The following is a 20,432-nucleotide window of genomic DNA, read 5'->3' on the forward strand; positions in this document are numbered from 1 at the left end:
AGAGCTCGCTCACGGGAGAGAGAAGCCAAGGAGACCACGAGAGTGCTGAGAGTGGGACAGCGCTGAATAGGCGGGAGAAGCCTGCGCGTATAAACGGAGATATATATCCAATTGCAACGAAGGAACGTGCCAAAGATCGAGAACAATGGCAGAAATGCTAGTAACGTGCACTTCGGGACCAACGCATCACCGGAAGACAACCGCCAAACATCGAAAGAGTCGCGATGCTCCGCAACCTACGTGCAAAGCGGTCGCACACCGGGTAAGGGAGTGAGAGCCCCAAACATAGCTGGGCGAGGCGCTCACTCCGCTCTTTAATATCTCGTTAATACCGCCAAGGAAATGGCACAAGCACACACACACAAGCATCCTCGGAAGAGGACAGTTCGAGTGACAGGTCAAATCCAAGAGTTCCGAAGACTACCTCCAGGAACAATCGGGAACAAGACCGATTACAAGTCGTCGAGTCTGTTACTGGGCGAACACGAGATGCGCACAGGAAATCGATCAGCCCTCACAATGGCCCAAGGCCAGAGATCGGACTGCTACGATTTACCCCAACAATCATCGTGCCACTCTTCGCAGAGAGGTGATAGACGCCAACGAGCCCGCGCATAGCAATCGAGGTGTAAAAAGGGCGTTGAAGGCAGGAAGCCTGGACGAAAGAGGCTACGAGGTCACCTCGAAGCGGTCTAAGAATCGGGCGCACTTGGGGCGACTACCAGTGCCAACCCCTTATCCCGCGGTGCGTCCGACACACAGAAATTTCCAAGGCGGCCAAGGAGCCTCCCCGCATAGCAATCGGGGTGTGAGGTTACGGATGCAGCATTGATAGCAATCGAGGTGTGAGGCGAAGGATGCAGAAGTGAGAGCCGAGGGATGTAGCAGAGATAGCAATCGGGGTGTGTGATGCAGAAGAGATAGCAATCGAGGTGTGCGGTGGGAAGGGCCCAGCAGCCAGAATGCATGAAGCGACGGATGAAGCAGTGATGACAACCGGGCTGTGAGGAGAGGAGGGATGCAGCCAAGAAAGCAATCAGGGCTCGAGGCAAGGGATGCATCAAGGATAGCAATCATGTTGTGAGGCGAGATTCCAAAGGCTAAACGTGAGAGGCTGCAGGGTCGACTCAGAGAGGTCTATGCATGTGAGAGGCTGAAAGCAAGGTCGACTCGGAGCGGTCTATGCATCGGGCGCGCTTGGGGCGACTACCAGTGCCAACCCCTTATCCCGCGACGCGTCCGACAAAGAGAACGTTCCAAGGCGGCAGAGGAGGTTACCAGCCGAAGGATGCAGTAGCAATAACAGGTATAGTTCCGCGGCGGCCGAGAAGACTCACCGCATAGGAATCGGGATGCGAGGCGAGGGATGCGGCGGGAAGGCCCCGACGGCTAAACGGAAGAGGCTGCAGGGCCGCCTCGGAATGGTCCAAGCATCGGATGCGATTGGGACGACTACCAGTGCCAACCCCTTATCCCGCGATGCGTCCGATACACAGATAGTTCCAAGGCGGCCGAGGAGCCTCACCGCATATCAATCGGGGTGCGAGGCGAGGGATGGGGCGGGAAGGCCCCAACGGCTAGACGGAAGAGGCTTCAGGGCCACCTCGGAATGGTCCAAGCATCGGACGCGCTTGGGGCGACTGCCAGTGCCAACCCCTTATCCCGCGATGCGTCCGATACACAGATGGTTCCAAGGCGGCCGAGGAGCCTCACCGCATAGCAATCGGGGGTGCGAGGCGAGGGATGGGGCGGGAAGGCCCCAACGGCTAGACGGAAGAGGCTTCAGGGCCGCCTAGGAATGGTCCAAGCATCGGACACGCTTGGGGCGACTACCAGTGACAGCCCCCTATCCCGCGATGCGTCCGATACGAAGATGGTTCCAAGGCGGCCGAGGAGCCTCACCGCATAGCAATCGGGGTGCGAGGTGGGGGATGCGGCGAGATGGCCCCAACGGCTAGACGGAAGAGGCCACAGGGCCGCGTCGGAATAGTCCAAGCATCGGACGCGCTTGGGGCGACTACCAGTGACAACCCCTTATCCCGCGATGCGTCCGATACGAAGATAGTTCCAAGGCGGCCGAGGAGCCTCACCGCATAGCAATCGGGGTGCGAGGTGGGGGATGCGGCGAGATGGCCCCAACGGCTAGACGGAAGAGGCTGCAGGGCCGCCTCGGAATAGTCCAAGCATCGGACGCGCTTGGGGCCACTACCAGTGACAACCCCTTATCCCGCGATGCGTCCGATACGAAGATAGTTCCAAGGCGGCCGAAGAGCCTCACCGCATAGCAATCGGGGTGCGAGGTGGGGGATGCGGCGAGATGGCCCCAACGGCTAGACGGAAGAGGCCACAGGGCCGCCTCGGAATAGTCCAAGCATCGGACGCGCTTGGGGCGACTACCAGTGACAACCCCTTATCCCGCGATGCGTCCGATACGAAGATAGTTCCCAGGCGGCCGAGGAGCCTCACCGCATAGCAATCGGGGTGCGAGGCGAGGGATGCGGCGAGATGGCCCCAAAGGCTAGACGGAAGAGGCTGCAGGGCTGCCTCGGAATAGTCCAAGCATCGGACGCGCTTGGGGCGACTACCACTGCCAACCCCTTATCCCGCGATGCGTCCGATACACAGATAGTTCCGAGGCGGCCGAGGAGGTGGGGGATGCAGCGAGATGGCCCCAACGGCTAGACGGAAGAGGCTGCAGGGCCGCCTCGGAATAGTCCAAGCATCGGACGCGCTTGGGGCGACTACCAGTGACAACCCCTTATCCCGCGATGCGTCCGATACACAGATAGTTCCGAGGCGGCCAAGGAGCCTCACCGCATAGCAATCGTGGTGCGAGGTGGGGGATGCGGCGAGATGGCCCCAACGGCTAGACGGAAGAGGCTGCAGGGCCGCCTCGGAATGGTCCAAGCATCGGATGCGCTTGGGGCGACTACCACTGCCAACCCCTTATCCCGCGATGCGTCCGATACACAGATAGTTCCAAGGCGGCCGAGGAGCCTCACAGCATAGCAATCAGGGTGCGAGGCGAGGGATGCGGCGAGAAAGCCCCAACGGCTAGAGGGAAGAGGCTTCAGGTCCGCCTCGGAATGGTCCAAGCATCGGACGCGCTTGGGGCGACTACCAGTGACAACCCCTTATCCCGCGACGCGTCCGATACACAGATAGTTCCAAGGCGGCCGAGGAGCCTCACCGCATAGCAATCGGGGTGCGAGGCGAGGGATGCGGCGAGAAGGACCCAACGGCTACACGGAAGAGGCTTCGGGGCCGCCTCGGAATGGTCCAAGCATCGGACGCGCTTGGGGCGACTACCAGTGACAACCCCTTATCCCGCGACGCGTCCGATACACAGATAGTTCCAAGGCGGCCGAGGAGCCTCACCGCATAGCAATCGGGGTGCGAGGCGAGGGATGCGGCGAGAAGGACCCAACGGCTAGACGGAAGAGGCTTCGGGGCCGCCTCGGAATGGTCCAAGCATCGGACGCGCTTGGGGCGACTACCAGTGACAACCCCTTATCCCGCGACGCGTCCGATACACAGATAGTTCCAAGGCGGCCGAGGAGCCTCACCGCATAGCAATCGGGGTGCGAGGCGAGGGATGCGGCGAGAAGGACCCAACGGCTAGACGGAAGAGGCTTCGGGTCCGCCTCGGAATGGTCCAAGCATCGGACGCGCTTGGGGCGACTACCAGTGACAACCCCTTATCCCGCGACGCGTCCGATACACAGATAGTTCCAAGGCGGCCGAGGAGCCTCACCGCATAGCAATCGGGGTGCGAGGCGAGGGATGCGGCGAGAAGGACCCAACGGCTAGACGGAAGAGGCTTCGGGTCCGCCTCAGAATGGTCCAAGCATCGGACGCGCTTGGGGCGACTACCAGTGACAACCCCTTATCCCGCGACGCGTCCGATACACAGATAGTTCCAAGGCGGCCGAGGAGCCTCACCGCATAGCAATCGGGGTGCGAGGCGAGGGATGCGGCGAGAAGGACCCAACGGCTAGACGGAAGAGGCTTCGGGTCCGCCTCGGAATGGTCCAAGCATCGGACGCGCTTGGGGCGACTACCAGTGACAACCCCTTATCCCGCGACGCGTCCGATACACAGATAGTTCCGAGGCGGCCGAGGAGCCTCACCGCATAGCAATCGGGGTGCGAGGCGAAGGATGCGGCGAGAAGGACCCAACGGCTAGACGGAAGAGGCTTCGGGTCCGCCTCGGAATGGTCCAAGCATCGGACGCGCTTGGGGCGACTACCAGTGACAACCCCTTATCCCGCGACGCGTCCGATACACAGATAGTTCCAAGGCGGCCGAGGAGCCTCACCGCATAGCAATCGGGGTGCGAGGCGAGGGATGCGGCGAGAAGGACCCAACGGCTAGACGGAAGAGGCTTCAGGGCCGCCTCGGAATGGTCCAAGCATCGAACGCGCTTGGGGCGACTACCAGTGACAACCCCTTATCCCGCGACGCGTCCGATACACAGATAGTTCCGAGGCGGCCGAGGAGCCTCACCGCATAGCAATCGGGGTGCGAGGCGAGGGATGCGGCGAGAAGGACCCAACGGCTAGACGGAAGAGGCTTCAGGGCCGCCTCGGAATGGTCCAAGCATCGGACGCGCTTGGGGCGACTACCAGTGACAACCCCTTATCCCGCGACGCGTCCGATACACAGATAGTTCCGAGGCGGCCGAGGAGCCTCACCGCATAGCAATCGGGGTGCGAGGCGAGGGATGCGGCGAGAAGGACCCAACGGCTAGACGGAAGAGGCTTCAGGGCCGCCTCGGAATGGTACAAGCATCGGACGCGCTTGGGGCGACTACCAATGACAACCCCTTATCCCGCGACGCGTCCGATACACAGATAGTTCCGAGGCGGCCGAGGAGCCTCACCGCATAGCAATCGGGGTGCGAGGCGAGGGATGCGGCGAGAAGGACCCAACGGCTAGACGGAAGAGGCTTCAGGGCCGCCTCGGAATGGTCCAAGCATCGGACGCGCTTGGGGCGACTACCAATGACAACCCCTTATCCCGCGACGCGTCCGATACACAGATAGTTCCGAGGCGGCCGAGGAGCCTCACCGCATAGCAATCGGGGTGCGAGGCGAGGGATGCGGCGAGAAGGACCCAACGGCTAGACGGAAGAGGCTTCAGGGCCGCCTCGGAATGGTCCAAGCATCGGACGCGCTTGGGGCGACTACCAGTGACAACCCCTTATCCCGCGACGCGTCCGATACACAGATAGTTCCGAGGCGGCCGAGGAGCCTCACCGCATAGCAATCGGGGTGCGAGGCGAGGGATGCGGCGAGAAGGACCCAACGGCTAGACGGAAGAGGCTTCAGGGCCGCCTCGGAATGGTCCAAGCATCGGACGCGCTTGGGGCGACTACCGTTGCCAACCCCTTATCCCGCGATGCGTCTGATACACAGATAGTTCCGAGGCGGCCGAGGAGCCTCACCGCATAGCAATCGGGTTGCGAGGCAGATTATTGGGAAGGGAACCCCCTGGGATGCAGCTCAAGCAGTGCCCAAAGGGACTGGAATGCGGAATCACATCGAGAGACCCAAATGCTATACGAGGGCTCAAATCGAATTATCGATTTGGCCACGACATGGACGCATCGGAACGACTACCTTTGCCGAACCACTCGCAATTGCATCCATACCGAAACCAATAGACATTTCCGTTAGAGCCCTCGCATAGCATTCGGGAATCTCGCATGCCCCTCTAAATCGACCAATGCTGGCGCTCAATGAAAATCCGAGCGCTACCACCGTTCGAGCGCCAGCATTGGTCGAGTTAGAGGGGCACGGGGGAGAATGCTCCAGTCAACACCTCCCCTATATAAGTTATTTGTCCGATTCTCGCACAACCGTAGTCTGCCTCGTCGAATCAAACAACGGTCCCAGATTCCGACTTCCGTTCCGTAGAGACCCAAAAGCTAGATGGAGGCTCGCAAGAAAGAGAGTCGGCGCATAGCAATCGGGTTTCTCGAACGTTTAGGGACCGAGCTCACTTGCGGATAGGGCAAAATCCGCCAAGCAACCCAAAAGCTAGACGGGGGCTCGAATCGAATCGCCTAGGCGGCCACAACAACGACGTGTTGGATCGACTACCAGTGCCAAACCATTCAGCAAGACTAGTCTGTGTCGAGGCCGGATAGAGATTCTCAGAGAGCGCCCGCATAGCATTTAGGAGACCTGCCGCGTCCCTCACACTCGACAAATGGTGGTGCACGTTTATAAATCCGAGCGATCCCAACCCTTTCAAGCACCAACATCGGTCGAGATAGAGGGGCACGGAGGGGGCTGCGTGAGACAACACAGTCCCCTATATAAGTTATTTGTCCGATTCTCACACATCCGAAGAATGGTCATCAAATCGGACAACAGCCCAAACTTCCGACTTCCGTCCCAGAAAGCCCAAGAGCTATCTAAAACGTTCATGGCCGGAACTCGATCGCGGCTATACCAGTCCGCCAAGCAACCCAAAAGCTAGACTGGAGCTCTAGTCGAATCACCTCTGTGGCCATTGCAAGGACGTGTTGGAGCGACTACCATTGCCGAACCATTCCGCAGGTCGAGTCCATACCAAGGCCGCATAGAGATTCACGATGAGCTCCTGCATAGCAATCAGGAGACTTGCCGTGTCCATCACAATCGATAAATCCTGGTGCAAGATTTTTGCATCCGAGCGCTCCAACCAGTCGAGCACCAGCATCAATCGACATAAACGGGCACGGGGGGAGGATGCTCGAGAACACTACCTCCCCTATATAAGTTATTTGTCCGATTCTCAAGCAGCCGAAGTCTGGTCATCGAATCGGGTCAAAGACCACAACTTCCGACTTTACCCACAATGCAAGTCATCGAATCGAACATCGGCCCCCGAGTCGGACTCCATGCGTATGTCAGGTCATCGGACCCAAATTCCGCCTTCCTGCGCATGGCGGGCCATCAATATCAACTCGGTCATCGGACCCAAACTCCGCCTTTTTGCGTATGGCACGCCTTCAAATCGGTCATCGGACCCAAATTCCGCCTTCCTGTGCATGGCGGGCCATCAACATCAACTCGGTCATCGGACCCAAATTCCGCCTTTCTGCGCATGGCACGCCATCAACTCGGTCATCGGACCCAAATTCCGCCTTCCTGCGCATGGCAGGTCATCGGACACAAATTCAGACCTCGCCAATATGCCTACGTATCGAATCGGTCATCGGACCCAACTTCCGACTTCATCCATACTGTAGGGTCTTTGAGGTTGGCGCGGTGCGCTCAACCCAGGGAGTCGACCCATCGAAGCATACACCTCCCCTATATAAGCTATTTGTCCGATTCCCACACCTGTGTAGTTTGCACCTCTGACCAGGACATCGACCCCAACTTCCGAACTCGACTGCAACGACGGCACCAGCGCCTTGGTGCGCACCTTGCGACGCACAGTCCCAACATTCGCCTTCCTGCACATGGCAGGTCATCGGACCCAAATTCCGACCTCGCGAGTATGCCTACATATCGAATCGGTCATCGGACCCAACTTCCGACTTCATCCATACCGTAGGGTCTTTGAGGTTGGCGCGGTGCGCTCAACCCGGGGAGTCGACCCAACGAAGCATACACCTCCCCTATATAAGCTATTTGTCCGATTCCCACACCTGTGTAGTTTGCACCTCCGATCAAGACATCGACCCCAACTTCCGAACTCGCCTCCAACGACCGAACCAGCGCCTTGGTGCGCACCTTGCAACGCACAGTGCCAACATTCGCCTTCCTGCACGTGGCAGGTCATCGGACCCAAATTCCGACCTCGCGAGTATGCCTACATATCGAATCGGTCATCGGACCCAACTTCCGACTTCATCCATACCGTAGGGTCTTTGAGGTTGGCGCGGTGCGCTCAACCCGGGGAGTCGACCCAACGAAGCATACACCTCCCCTATATAAGCTATTTGTCCGATTCCCACACCTGTGTAGCTTGCACCTCCGATCAGGACATCGACCCCAACTTCCGAACTCGACTAAAAAGACCGCACCAGCGCCTTGGTGTGCACCTTGCAACGCACAGTGTCAACATTCGCCTTCCTGCACATGGCAGGTCATCGGACCCAAATTCCGACCTCATGAGCATACCTACTAATCGAATCGGTCATCGGACCCAACTTCCGACTTCATCCATACCGTAGGGTCTTTGAGGTTGGCGCGGTGCGCTCAACCTGGGGAGTCGACCCATCGAAGCATACACCTCCCCTATATAAGCTATTTGTCCGATTCCGACACCTGTGTAGTTTGCACCTCCGCTCAGGACATCGACCCCAACTTCCGAACTCGCCTGCAACGACCGAACCAGCGCCTTGGTGCGCACCAAAAGTGCGCACTTTTGGAGGGCACTTTTCTGCGCTCCAAAGGTGCGCACTTTTGGAGGGCACTTTTTGGAGGGCACTTTTCTGCGCTCCAAAGGTGCGCACTTTTGGAGGGCACTTTTTGGAGGGCACTTTTCTGCGCTCCAAAGGTGCGCACTTTTGGAGGGCACTTTTTGGAGGGCACTTTTCTGCGCTCCAAAGGTGCGCACTTTTGGAGGGCACTTTTTGGAGGGCACTTTTCTGCGCTCCAAAGGTGCGCACTTTTGGAGGGCACTTTTTGGAGGGCACTTTTCTGCGCTCCAAAGGTGCGCACTTTTGGAGGGCACTTTTTGGAGGGCACTTTTCTGCGCTCCAAAGGTGCGCACTTTTGGAGGGCACTTTTTGGAGGGCACTTTTCTGCGCTCCAAAGGTGCGCACTTTTGGAGGGCACTTTTTGGAGGGCACTTTTCTGCGCTCCAAAGGTGCGCACTTTTGGAGGGCACTTTTTGGAGGGCACTTTTCTGCGCTCCAAAGGTGCGCACTTTTGGAGGGCACTTTTTGGAGGGCACTTTTCTGCGCTCCAAAGGTGCGCACTTTTGGAGGGCACTTTTGTGCACTCCAAAGGTGCGCACTTTTGGAGGGCACTTTTCCTGTGCTCCAAAGGTGCACACCTAGGTGAGCACCTTCGACCACACCTTGTAGCACACCAAACTCTGACTTTCGACTTCATCCGCAATGCAGGGTCTTTGAGGTTGGCGCAATGCGCACAACCAGGGGAGTCGACCCATCAAACCCAACACCTCCCCTATATAAGCTATTTGTCTGATTCTCATACATGCGTAGCCTGCAGGAGCAATTAGGACATCGACCCCAACTTTCGGCTTCTAAACGAAAACAAGGTCTTTGAGGTTGGTGTAATGCGAACAACTAGGGGAGTCAACCCATCAAACCCAACACCTCCCCTATATAAGCTATTTGTCTGATTCTCATACATGTGTAGTCTACAGGAGCAATTAGGACATCGACCCCAACTTTTGACTTCTTAACGAAAACAAGGTCTTTGAGGTTGACGTAATGCGCACAACCAGGGGAGTCGACCCATCAAACCCAACACCTCCCCTATATAAGCTATTTGTCCGATTCTCATACATGTGTAGCCTGCAGGAGCCATTAGGACATTGACCCCAACTTTTGACTTCTTAACGAAAACAAGGTCTTTGAGGTTGGCGTAATGCGCACAACCAAGGGAGTTGACCCATCAAACCCAACACCTCCCCTATATAAGCTATTTGTCTGATTCTCATACATGTGTAGCCTGCAACAACGATTAGGACATCCACCCCAACTTCTGAATTCGTCTGCGTTGACCGCACCAAAGGTGCACGCCTTGGTGCTCACCAAAATCCGACTTCCGACTTCTTCTGCTATGCGGGGTCTTTGAGGTTGGCGCAGTGCGCACAACCAGGGGAGTCAACCCACCGAATGCAACACCTCCCCTATATAAGCTATTTGTCTGATTCTCATACATGCGTAGACTGCAGCAATGATTAGGACATCCACCCCAACTTTTGACTTCTTAAACAAGACAGGGTCTTTGAAGTTGGTGCAGTGCACACAACCAGGGGAGTCGACCCATCAAACGCAACACCTCCCCTATATAAAGCTATTTGTCCGATTCTCATACGTGTAGTCTGCAGCAGCGATTAGGACATCGACCCCAACTTCCGAATTCGTTTGCATTGACCGCACCAAAGGTGCACGCCTTGGTGTGCACCCTGGAGTGCACTTTGGTGCTCACCTCGGTGCACACTTTGGTGTGCACCTCGGTGTGCACCAAAGGTGCGCACCTTGGAGCGCACCAAAGGTGTACACTTTGGAGCGCACCACATAGGGTCTTTGAGAGGTTGGCGCAGTGCGCACACCAAGGTGGGTGTTGAGGTGCGTGCCGAGGTGGGTGGGTGCTAGGGTGCGCTCCATGGTGGGTGCCAGGGTGGGTGCGTGCTAGGGTGGATTCCAAAGAGGGTCATAGGGTGGGTGCCAAGGTGGGTTGGTGATATAGTGGGTTCAAAGGTGGGTACTAGGGTGGGTTCCAAGGTGGGTCACAAGTTGGGTGCCAGGATGCGTGGGTGTTAGGTTGGGTGCCAAGGTGGGCTCCTGCGTGGGTGGGTGCTAGGGTGGGTTTCAAGGTGGACGCGAGGGCGGGTGCCAAGGTGGGTAACAAGTTGGGTGTTAGGATGGGTGAGTGCTAGAGTGGGTGCCAAGGTGGGTGGGTGCTAAGGTGGATGCCAAGGTGGTTCACAGGGTGGGTGGGTTCTAGGGTGAGTTCCAAGGTGGGTCACAGGTTCAGTGCTAGGGTGGGTGTCAAGGCGGGTGTCGAGGTGCCTGGGTGCTAGGGTGTGGATGCCAATGTGGGTCATAGGGTGGGTACTAGGGTGGGCTGCAATGTGGGTGCCAAGGTGGGTAACATGCTCGGTGGGTTCTAAATTGGGTGCCAGGGTGGGTGTGCACCCACCTTGCCCGAGGTGGGTGCCAAGGTGCCAGTGTGGGTGGGTGCTAAGGTGGATGCCAAGGTGGGTGAGAAGGTGGGTGATAGGTTGAGTGGTAGGATGGGTGGGTGCCAAGATGGGTCACAGGGTGGGTGCAAGGGTGGGTAGGTGCTAGGGTTGGTGTCAGGGTGGGTGGGTGCTAGGTTGGGTTCCAAGGTGGGTGCGAGGGTGAGTGTCAAGGTGGGTCACAGGTTAGGTGCTAGGATGGGTGAGTGCTAGGGTGCAAAGGTGCCAGGGTGGGTGCTAGGATGGGTCGATGCTAGGGTGAGTGGCAAGGTGGGTCCACAAGTGTCAAGGTGGGTGCCGAGGTGGGTGCCAAGTCGGCGACTGCTATGGTGGATGCCAAGGTGGGTCACGGGGTGGGTGCCAAGTTGCTAGGTTGGGTTCCAAGGTGGGTGCCAACGTGGGTGCTAGGGTGCGTGGGTTAAAGGGTGTGTCACAACGTGGGTGCCAGGATGGGTGCGCACCCACACTGGCCAAGACGGGTGCGGGTGCAAGGTTGGGTTCCAAGCCCGGTCACAGGCTGGGTGCTAGGATGGGTGGGTGCCAAGGTGGGCACCAGGGTGGGTGCACCCACCCTGGCCAAGGTGGGTCACGGGGTGGGTCCTAGGGTGGGTAACGGGGTGGGTACTAAGGTGCGTGCCAAGGTGGGTCATAGGGTGGGTGCCAAGGTGGGCACCAGGGTGGGTGTGCACCAACCCTAGCCAGGGTAGGTCACGGGGTGGTTGTCGGGGTGGGCGTCAAGGAGCCAAGGTGGGTGGCAAGTAGCCAAGTTGCGTGCCAAGGTGGGTGTCGGGGTGGGTGCCAAGGATCCAAGGTGGGTGCCAAGGAACCAAGGTGGGTGTCTGGGTGGGTGCCGAGGTGGGAGCCAGGGTGGGTCCCAAGGTGAGTGCAAAGGTGGGTGCCAGGGTCAAGGTGAGTGCCAATGTGGGTTCCAAGGTGCCAGGGTCAGGGTGAGTGCCAATGTGGGTTCAAAGGTGCTAAGTTGGGTGCGAGGTTGGGTGCGAGGGTGGGTGGGTGCCAAGGTGTGCTAGGTGGAAGCCCGGGTGGGTCGGCATCCCATGGGTGTCGAGTTGGGTGCCTGATGGGTGCTTCTTGTCAAGTTTTAGTCGTCGGGACTCATTTCGAGCCTTAGAGGTCGTTTCTTGTCCGGTTGCCCTGTCTTCGACCTGGGAACCCAATTTTGGTCCTCGGGTCCCATTTTTTTTTGTCTCGCATCCCACTTTTGGCCTGTGGCCTTTTCGGGGTCGATTCTCGTTTTGGGCATCAGAGCATGTTTCTTCTCCTAAAACCCAATATTTGTTTATTAAGTCTCAGAACACATTTTTGTTCTCGTGGACCCATCATGGGTCTTGGAACGCATTTGTGGTCCTTGGGTCCCATTTTGCATCCCGAAACTTGTGTTTTGGTGCTTGATCCCTATTTTGGGTGCCCACCTTGCACCAAGTGCGCACCCGGGGCAAACCGAGCGCCTTGGTGCACCGAGGCAAGATCGAGCGTGCACCCGAGGCGCCCCGAACATGCACCAAGGTGCACTCGGCCCACATGTGAGCGCAGGTCGTTGCGCCCGAGGTGGTGTGTGGGCACCGCGTTGCAGACGGGACACTGCACGCACACGACGCCCCCTCCAGGTGCACGCACGTAGGCCGGGCCGGGTGCACACCCGACGCCCTAGCAAGGTGCGCGCACCCGGGCAGGGCTCACACTTGGCGAACGGGGCGCACTTCGCGAGGGAGGGTGTGCACCTCGACGGGGGTGGGTGGCCGGGGTGGATTCGCACGTGGGTCGCGGTTTGCTAAGTACACACTGCGACAAGCTCATAACGGGTGCGATCATACCAGCATTAGTGCACCGGATCCCATCAGAACTCCGCAGTTAAGCGCGCTTGGGCCGGAGTAGTACTGGGATGGGTGACCTCCCGGGAAGTCCCGGTGTTGCACCCTTTTTTAGTTTTTCGCCGGGCGTCGCAATGCTATTTGAATAAACCTTTTGCCCGTTTGCGTTCTCGTCGGGGCCGGGCCGGGCCGGGGTGCGCTGCCCGCACTACCGCGCGCGCGGGGGGCGACACCGAGCGCGCACCCGAGGCACCCCGAGCACACAGGCCACGGTGCAACCCGGGCGTTGTGCGCGCACCCCGGTGCGCCCGAGGTGCTGCGCGCGCACCCAGGTGAAATCGGTGTGCACCTCGGCCAGTGCGCGCTCGGTCGAGTCGCGCACGTTGGCCAAGGTGCACGGTGATGTTTCTTACTCTAAGGTTCCGCACCAGACGCCCGGGACAGGTGAGCGAAGCTGGGCGGGGCCGGGTGCGCGGCCGGGGCAGGTGCACGCAGCTGGAGAGAGCTTTGGAGCACACTTCGGAGCGCACCAATGATGCGCTCCATTCAAAAGTTTCCTGAAAAGGCAAAAAAAGTTGAGATTATAGAATTTCCCACTTGAGAGATTGTAAAAAAAAAAAATTTAAAATGAAGGAAACGCGGGTGCCAAGGTGTGCGCAGCCCAGCCAAGGTGTGCGCACCAAGGCGCCCACCCTGGCGAAGGTGCACGCAAGGTGCGCACCCGAGGCAAACCGGACAATTAACCCAACTTTCGACTTCGCGCGCACCTTGGAGCGCACTTCGGAGCGCTCCTTGGTGCGCACCAATCTTGGGCACCTCGGAGTGCACCATGGCGCCCACCAAGGTGCGCACCCGGGGCAAACCGAGCTCCGACTTCGTGCGCACCTTGGAGCGCACGAAAGGTGCGCACCATGGCGCCCACCAAGGTGCGCAGCCCAGCCAAGGCGTGCGCATCAAGGTGCGCACCCTGGCGAAGGTGCGCACCCGGGGCAAACCGAGCTCCGACTTCGTGCGCACCTTGGAGCGCACAAAAGGTGCGCAACCCAGCCAAGGTGTGCGCACCCCGGTCAAACCGAGCTCCGAATCGTGCGCACCAGAGGTGCACGCCATCGTGCGCACCTTGGAGCACACTTCGGAGCCCTCCTTGGTGCGCGCCGATGTTGCGCACCTCGGAGCGCACCCGGGGAAAACAATGCAATTAACCCGACTTTCGACTTCGTGGGCACCTCGGAGCGCTCTCGGGTTCGCACCTCGGAGCACACCGAGGTGCGCACCTTTGATGCGCTGCCTTCACCAATTTCCAGAAAAGGCAAGAAAACATTGAGAAGGTGTGCGCACCGAGGTGCCCACCCTGGCGAAGGTGCACGCGAGGTGCGCACCCGGGGCAAACCGGGCTCCGACTTCGTGCACGCCGCACCTTGGAGCACACTTCGGAGCGCTCCTTGGTGCGCACCAGGGCGCGCAACCCAGCCGAGGTGCCCACCCCGGCGAAGGTGCACGCGAGGTGCGCACCCGGGGCAAACCGGGCTCCGACTTCGTGCGCGCCATGGTGCCCACCGCGGCGAAGGTGCACGCGAGGTGCGCACCCGGGGCAAACCGGGCTCCGACTTCGTGCACGCCGCACCTTGGAGCACACTTCGGAGCGCTCCTTGGTGCGCACCATGGTGCCCACCAGGGCGCGCAACCCCGCCGAAGGTGCACGCGAGGTGCGCACCCGGGGCAAACCGGGCTCCGACTTCGTGCACGCCGCACCTTGGAGCACACTTCGGAGCGCTCCTTGGTGCGCACCATGGTGCCCACCAGGGCGCGCAACCCCGCCGAAGGTGCACGCGAGGTGCGCACCCGGGGCAAACCGGGCTCCGACTTCGTGCGCGCCATGGTGCCCACCGCGGCGAAGGTGCACGCGAGGTGCGCACCCGGGGCAAACCGGGCTCCGACTTCGTGCACGCCGCACCTTGGAGCACACTTCGGAGCGCTCCTTGGTGCGCACCATGGTGCCCACCAGGGCGCGCAACCCCGCCGAAGGTGCACGCGAGGTGCGCACCCGGGGCAAACCGGGCTCCGACTTCGTGCACGCCGCACCTTGGAGCACACTTCGGAGCGCTCCTTGGTGCGCACCATGGTGCCCACCAGGGCGCGCAACCCCGCCGAAGGTGCACGCGAGGTGCGCACCCGGGGCAAACCGGGCTCCGACTTCGTGCACGCCATGGTGCGCACCGCGGCGAAGGTGCGCACCCGGGGCAAACCGGGCTCCGACTTCGTGCACGCCGCACCTTGGAGCACACTTCGGAGCGCTCCTTGGTGCGCACCAGGGCGCGCAACCCAGCCGAGGTGCCCACCCCGGCGAAGGTGCACGCGAGGTGCGTACCCGGGGCAAACCGGGCTCCGACTTCGTGCACGCCGCACCTTGGAGCACACTTCGGAGCGCTCCTTGGTGCGCACCATGGTGCCCACCAGGCCGCGCAACCCAGCCAAGGTGTGCGCACCAAGGTGCACGCGAGGTGCGCACCCGGGGCAAACCGGGGTCCGACTTCGTGCACGCCGCACCTTGGAGCACACATCGGGGCGCTCCCGGGTTCGCACCGGCGTTGCGCACCGTGGTGGGCACCTCGGAGCACACCAAGGTGGGCAGCGAGGTGCGCACCTTTGATGCGATGCCTTCACTAATTTCCATAAAAGGCAAAAAAAAAACGAGATTTTAAAATTTCCGTTTTGAAAGATAGTGAGAAAAAGGGAATGCTGGTGCCATCTTGAGCCCGCCCTGGTGCGCAGCCCAGCCAAGGTGTGCGCACCAAGGTGCCCACCCTGGCGAAGGTGCGCGCCCGGGCAATTAATCCAACTTCCAACTTCGCGCGCGCCAGGGTGGGAGCGCACCCAACAACCGGGCCTGGGAAGAGCCAATGCGAGAAACCCCACCAAACGCTCTGACAAAAAAAGAGGGGGCGCTCCAGTAACCCCGCTTCGGAGCGCACCCTGGGCAAACCCAGCCAAGGTGCCCACCCCGGCCAAGGTGCAGGCGAGGTGCGCACCCGGGGCAAACCGGGCTCCGACAACGTGCACGCCGCACCTTGGAGCACACTTCGTAGCGCTCCCGGGTGCGCACCTCAGAGCACACCAAGGTGGGCAGCGAGGTGCGCACCTTTGATGCGCTGCCTTCGCTAATTTCCAGAAAAGGCAAAAAAAAAAGGAGATTTTAAAATTTCCGTTTTGAAAGATAGTGAAAAAAACGGAACGCGCGTGCCATCTTGAGCCCGCCCTGGTGCGCAGCCCAGGTAAGGTGCCCACCCTGGCAAAGGTGCGCACCCGGGCAATTAACCCTACTTCCGACTTCGTGCGCGCCAGGGTGGCAACCGGGCCTCGGAAGAGCCAATGCGAGAAACCCCACCAAACGCTCCGACAAAAAAAGAGGCGGCGCTCCAATAACCCCGCTTCGGAGCGCAGCCGGGGCAAACCCAGCCAAGGTGCCCACCCCGACGAAGGTGCACGCGAGGTGCGCACCCGGGGCAAACCGGGCTCCGACAACGTGCACGCAGCACCTTGGAGCACACTTCGAAGCACTCCCGGGTGCCCACCGGCGTTGCGCACCGTGGTGGGCAGCGAGGTGCGCACCTTTGATGCGCTGCCTTCACTAATTTCCAGAAAAAGGCAAAAAAAAATGAGATTTTAAAATTTCCGTTTTGAAAGATAGTGAAAAAAAAGGAACGCGGGTGCCATCTTGAGCCCGCCCTGGTGCGCAGCCCAGGCAAGGCATGCGCACCAAGGTGCCCACCCGAGGTGCACACCCGGGGCAAACCGGGCTCCGACTTCGTGCAGGCCGCACCTTGGAGCACACTTCGGAGCGCTCCTTGGTGCGCACCATGGTGCCCACCAGGGCGCGCAACCCAGCCAAGGTCTGCACACCAAGGTGCCCACCCCGGCGAAGGTGCACGCGAGGTGCGCACCCGGGGCAAACCGGGCTCCGACTTCGTGCACGCCATGGTGCCCACCGCGGCGAAGGTGCACGCGAGGTGCGCACCCGGGGCAAACCGGGCTCCGACTTCGTGCACGCCGCACCTTGGAGCACACTTCGGAGCGCTCCTTGGTGCGCACCATGGTGCCCACCAGGGCGCGCAACCCAGCCAAGGTGTGCGCACCAAGGTGCACGCGAGGTGCGCACCCGGGGCAAACCGGGGTCCGACTTCGTGCACGCCGCACCTTGGAGCACACATCGGAGCGCTCCCAGGTTCGCACCAGCGTTGCGCACCTTTGATGCGCTGCCTTCACTAATTTCCAGAAAAGGCAAAAAAAAACGAGATTTTAAAATTTCCGTTCTGAAAGATAGTGAAAAAAACGGAACGCGGGTGCCATCTTGAGCCCTTCCTGGTGCGCAGCCCAGGCAAGTTGTGCGCACCAAGGTGCCCACCCTGGCGGAGGTGCGCGCCCGGGGCAATCCGGGCTCCGACTTCGTGCACTGCATGGTGCCCACCAAGGCGCGCAACCCAGCCAAGGTGCCCACCGCAGCGAAGGTGCACGCGAGGTGCGCACCCGAGGTGCACACCCGGGGCAAACCGGGCTCCGACTTCGTGCACGCCGCACCTTGGAGCACACTTCAGAGCGCTCCTTGGTGCGCACCAGGGCGCGCAACCCAGCCGAGGTGCCCACCCCGGCGAAGGTGCACGCGAGGTGCGCACCCGGGGCAAACCGGGCTCCGACTTCGTGCACGCCATGGTGCCCACCGCGGCGAAGGTGCGCACCCGGGGCAAACCGGGCTCCGACTTCGTGCACGCCGCACCTTGGAGCACACTTCGGAGCGCTCCTTGGTGCGCACCATGGTGCCCACCAGGCCGCGCAACCCAGCCAAGGTGTGCGCACCAAGGTGCACGCGAGGTGCGCACCCGGGGCAAACCGGGGTCCGACTTCGTGCACGCCGCACCTTGGAGCACACATCGGGGCGCTCCCGGGTTCGCACCGGCGTTGCGCACCGTGGTGGGCACCTCGGAGCACACCAAGGTGGGCAGCGAGGTGCGCACCTTTGATGCGATGCCTTCACTAATTTCCATAAAAGGCAAAAAAAAAACGAGATTTTAAAATTTCCGTTTTGAAAGATAGTGAGAAAAAGGGAATGCTGGTGCCATCTTGAGCCCGCCCTGGTGCGCAGCCCAGCCAAGGTTTGCGAACCAAGGTGCCCACCCTGGCGAAGGTGCGCGCCCGGGCAATTAACCCAACTTCCAACTTCGCGCGCGCCAGGGTGGGAGCGCACCCAACAACCGGGCCTGGGAAGAGCCAATGCGAGAAACCCCACCAAACTCTCTGACAAAAAAAGAGGGGGCGCTCCAGTAACCCCGCTTCGGAGCGCACCCTGGGCAAACCCAGCCAAGGTGCCCACCCCGGCCAAGGTGCAGGCGAGGTGCGCACCCGGGGCAAACCGGGCTCCGACAACGTGCACGCCGCACCTTGGAGCACACTTCGTAGCGCTCCCGGGTGCGCACCTCAGAGCACACCAAGGTGGGCAGCGAGGTGCGCACCTTTGATGCGCTGCCTTCACTAATTTCCAGAAAAGGCAAAAAAAAAAGGAGATTTTAAAATTTCCGTTTTGAAAGATAGTGAAAAAAACGGAACGCGCGTGCCATCTTGAGCCCGCCCTGGTGCGCAGCCCAGGTAAGGTGCCACCCTGGCAAAGGTGCGCACCCGGGCAATTAACCCTACTTCCGACTTCGTGCGCGCCAGGGTGGCAACCGGGCCTCGGAAGAGCCAATGCGAGAAACCCCACCAAACGCTCCGACAAAAAAAGAGGCGGCGCTCCAATAACCCCGCTTCGGAGCGCAGCCGGGGCAAACCAAGCCAAGGTGCCCACCCCGACGAAGGTGCACGCGAGGTGCGCACCCGGGGCAAACCGGGCTCCGACAACGTGCACGCAGCACCTTGGAGCACACTTCGAAGCACTCCCGGGTGCCCACCGGCGTTGCGCACCGTGGTGGGCAGCGAGGTGCGCACCTTTGATGCGCTGCCTTCACTAATTTCCAGAAAAAGGCAAAAAAAAATGAGATTTTAAAATTTCCGTTTTGAAAGATAGTGAAAAAAAAGGAACGCGGGTGCCATCTTGAGCCCGCCCTGGTGCGCAGCCCAGGCAAGGCATGCGCACCAAGGTGCCCACCCGAGGTGCACACCCGGGGCAAACCGGGCTCCGACTTCGTGCAGGCCGCACCTTGGAGCACACTTCGGAGCGCTCCTTGGTGCGCACCATGGTGCCCACCAGGGCGCACCCGAGGCAAACCGGGCTCCGACTTCGTGCACGCCGCACCTTGGAGCACACATCGGAGCGCTCCCAGGTTCGCACCAGCGTTGCGCACCTTTGATGCGCTGCCTTCACTAATTTCCAGAAAAGGCAAAAAAAAACGATATTTTAAAATTTCCGTTCTGAAAGATAGTGAAAAAAACGGAACGCGGGTGCCATCTTGAGCCCTTCCTGATGCGCAGCCCAGGCAAGTTGTGCGCACCAAGGTGCCCACCCTGGCGGAGGTGCGCGCCCGGGGCAAACCGGGCTCCGACTTCGTGCACTGCATGGTGCCCACCAAGGCGCGCAACCCAGCCAAGGTGCCCACCGCAGCGAAGGTGCACGCGAGGTGCGCACCCGAGGTGCACACCCGGGGCAAACCGGGCTCCGACTTCGTGCACGCCGCACCTTGGAGCACACTTCAGAGCGCTCCTTGGTACGCACCAGGGCGCGCAACCCAGCCAAGGTGCTCACCCCGGCGAAGGTGCACGCGAGGTGCGCACCCGGGGCAAACCGGGCTCGGACTTCGTGCACGCCGCACCTTGGAGCACACATCGGAGCGCTCCCGGGTTCGCACCAGCATTGCGCACCTTTGATGCGCTGCCTTCACTAATTTCCAGAAAAGGCAAAAAAAAGAAAAAAATGAGATTTTAAAATTTCCGTTTTGAAAGATAGTGAAAAAAACGGAACGCGGGTGCCATCTTGAGCCCGCCCTGGTGTGCAGCCCAGGCAAGTTGTGCGCACCAAGGCACCCACCCTGGCCAAGGTGGGTCACGGGGTGGGTCCTAGGGTGGGTAACGGGGTGGGTACTAAGGTGCGTGCCAAGGTGGGTCATAGGGTGGGTGCCAAGGTGGGCACCAGGGTGGGTGTGCACCAACCCTAGCCAGGGTAGGTCACGGGGTGGTTGTCGGGGTGGGCGTCAAGGAGCCAAGGTGGGTGGCAAGTAGCCAAGTTGCGTGCCAAGGTGGGTGTCGGGGTGGGTGCCAAGGATCCAAGGTGGGTGCCAAGGAACCAAGGTGGGTGTCTGGGTGGGTGCCGAGGTGGGAGCCAGGGTGGGTCCCAAGGTGAGTGCAAAGGTGGGTGCCAGGGTCAAGGTGAGTGCCAATGTGGGTTCCAAGGTGCCAGGGTCAGGGTGAGTGCCAATGTGGGTTCAAAGGTGCTAAGTTGGGTGCGAGGTTGGGTGCGAGGGTGGGTGGGTGCCAAGGTGTGCTAGGTGGAAGCCCGGGTGGGTCGGCATCCCATGGGTGTCGAGTTGGGTGCCTGATGGGTGCTTCTTGTCAAGTTTTAGTCGTCGGGACTCATTTCGAGCCTTAGAGGTCGTTTCTTGTCCGGTTGCCCTGTCTTCGACCTGGGAACCCAATTTTGGTCCTCGGGTCCCATTTTTTTTTGTCTCGCATCCCACTTTTGGCCTGTGGCCTTTTCGGGGTCGATTCTCGTTTTGGGCATCAGAGCATGTTTCTTCTCCTAAA

The 20,432-nt window shown here is 60.2% G+C and overlaps 1 non-coding gene across 1 annotated transcript; it reads left to right on the forward strand.

Moving 5' to 3' along the window:
* Window positions 1-12,699: 12,699 nt before the first annotated feature.
* LOC131861129 (5S ribosomal RNA) lies at window positions 12,700-12,818 on the forward strand. The gene has a single exon (XR_009360207.1). It is a non-coding gene; the product is annotated as a 5S ribosomal RNA (ribosomal RNA).
* The last annotated feature ends 7,614 nt before the right edge of the window (window positions 12,819-20,432 follow it).

This window comes from Cryptomeria japonica, unplaced genomic scaffold (genome assembly GCF_030272615.1).
Source record: "Cryptomeria japonica unplaced genomic scaffold, Sugi_1.0 HiC_scaffold_24, whole genome shotgun sequence".
Classification (NCBI taxonomy): Eukaryota; Viridiplantae; Streptophyta; class Pinopsida; order Cupressales; family Cupressaceae; genus Cryptomeria; species Cryptomeria japonica.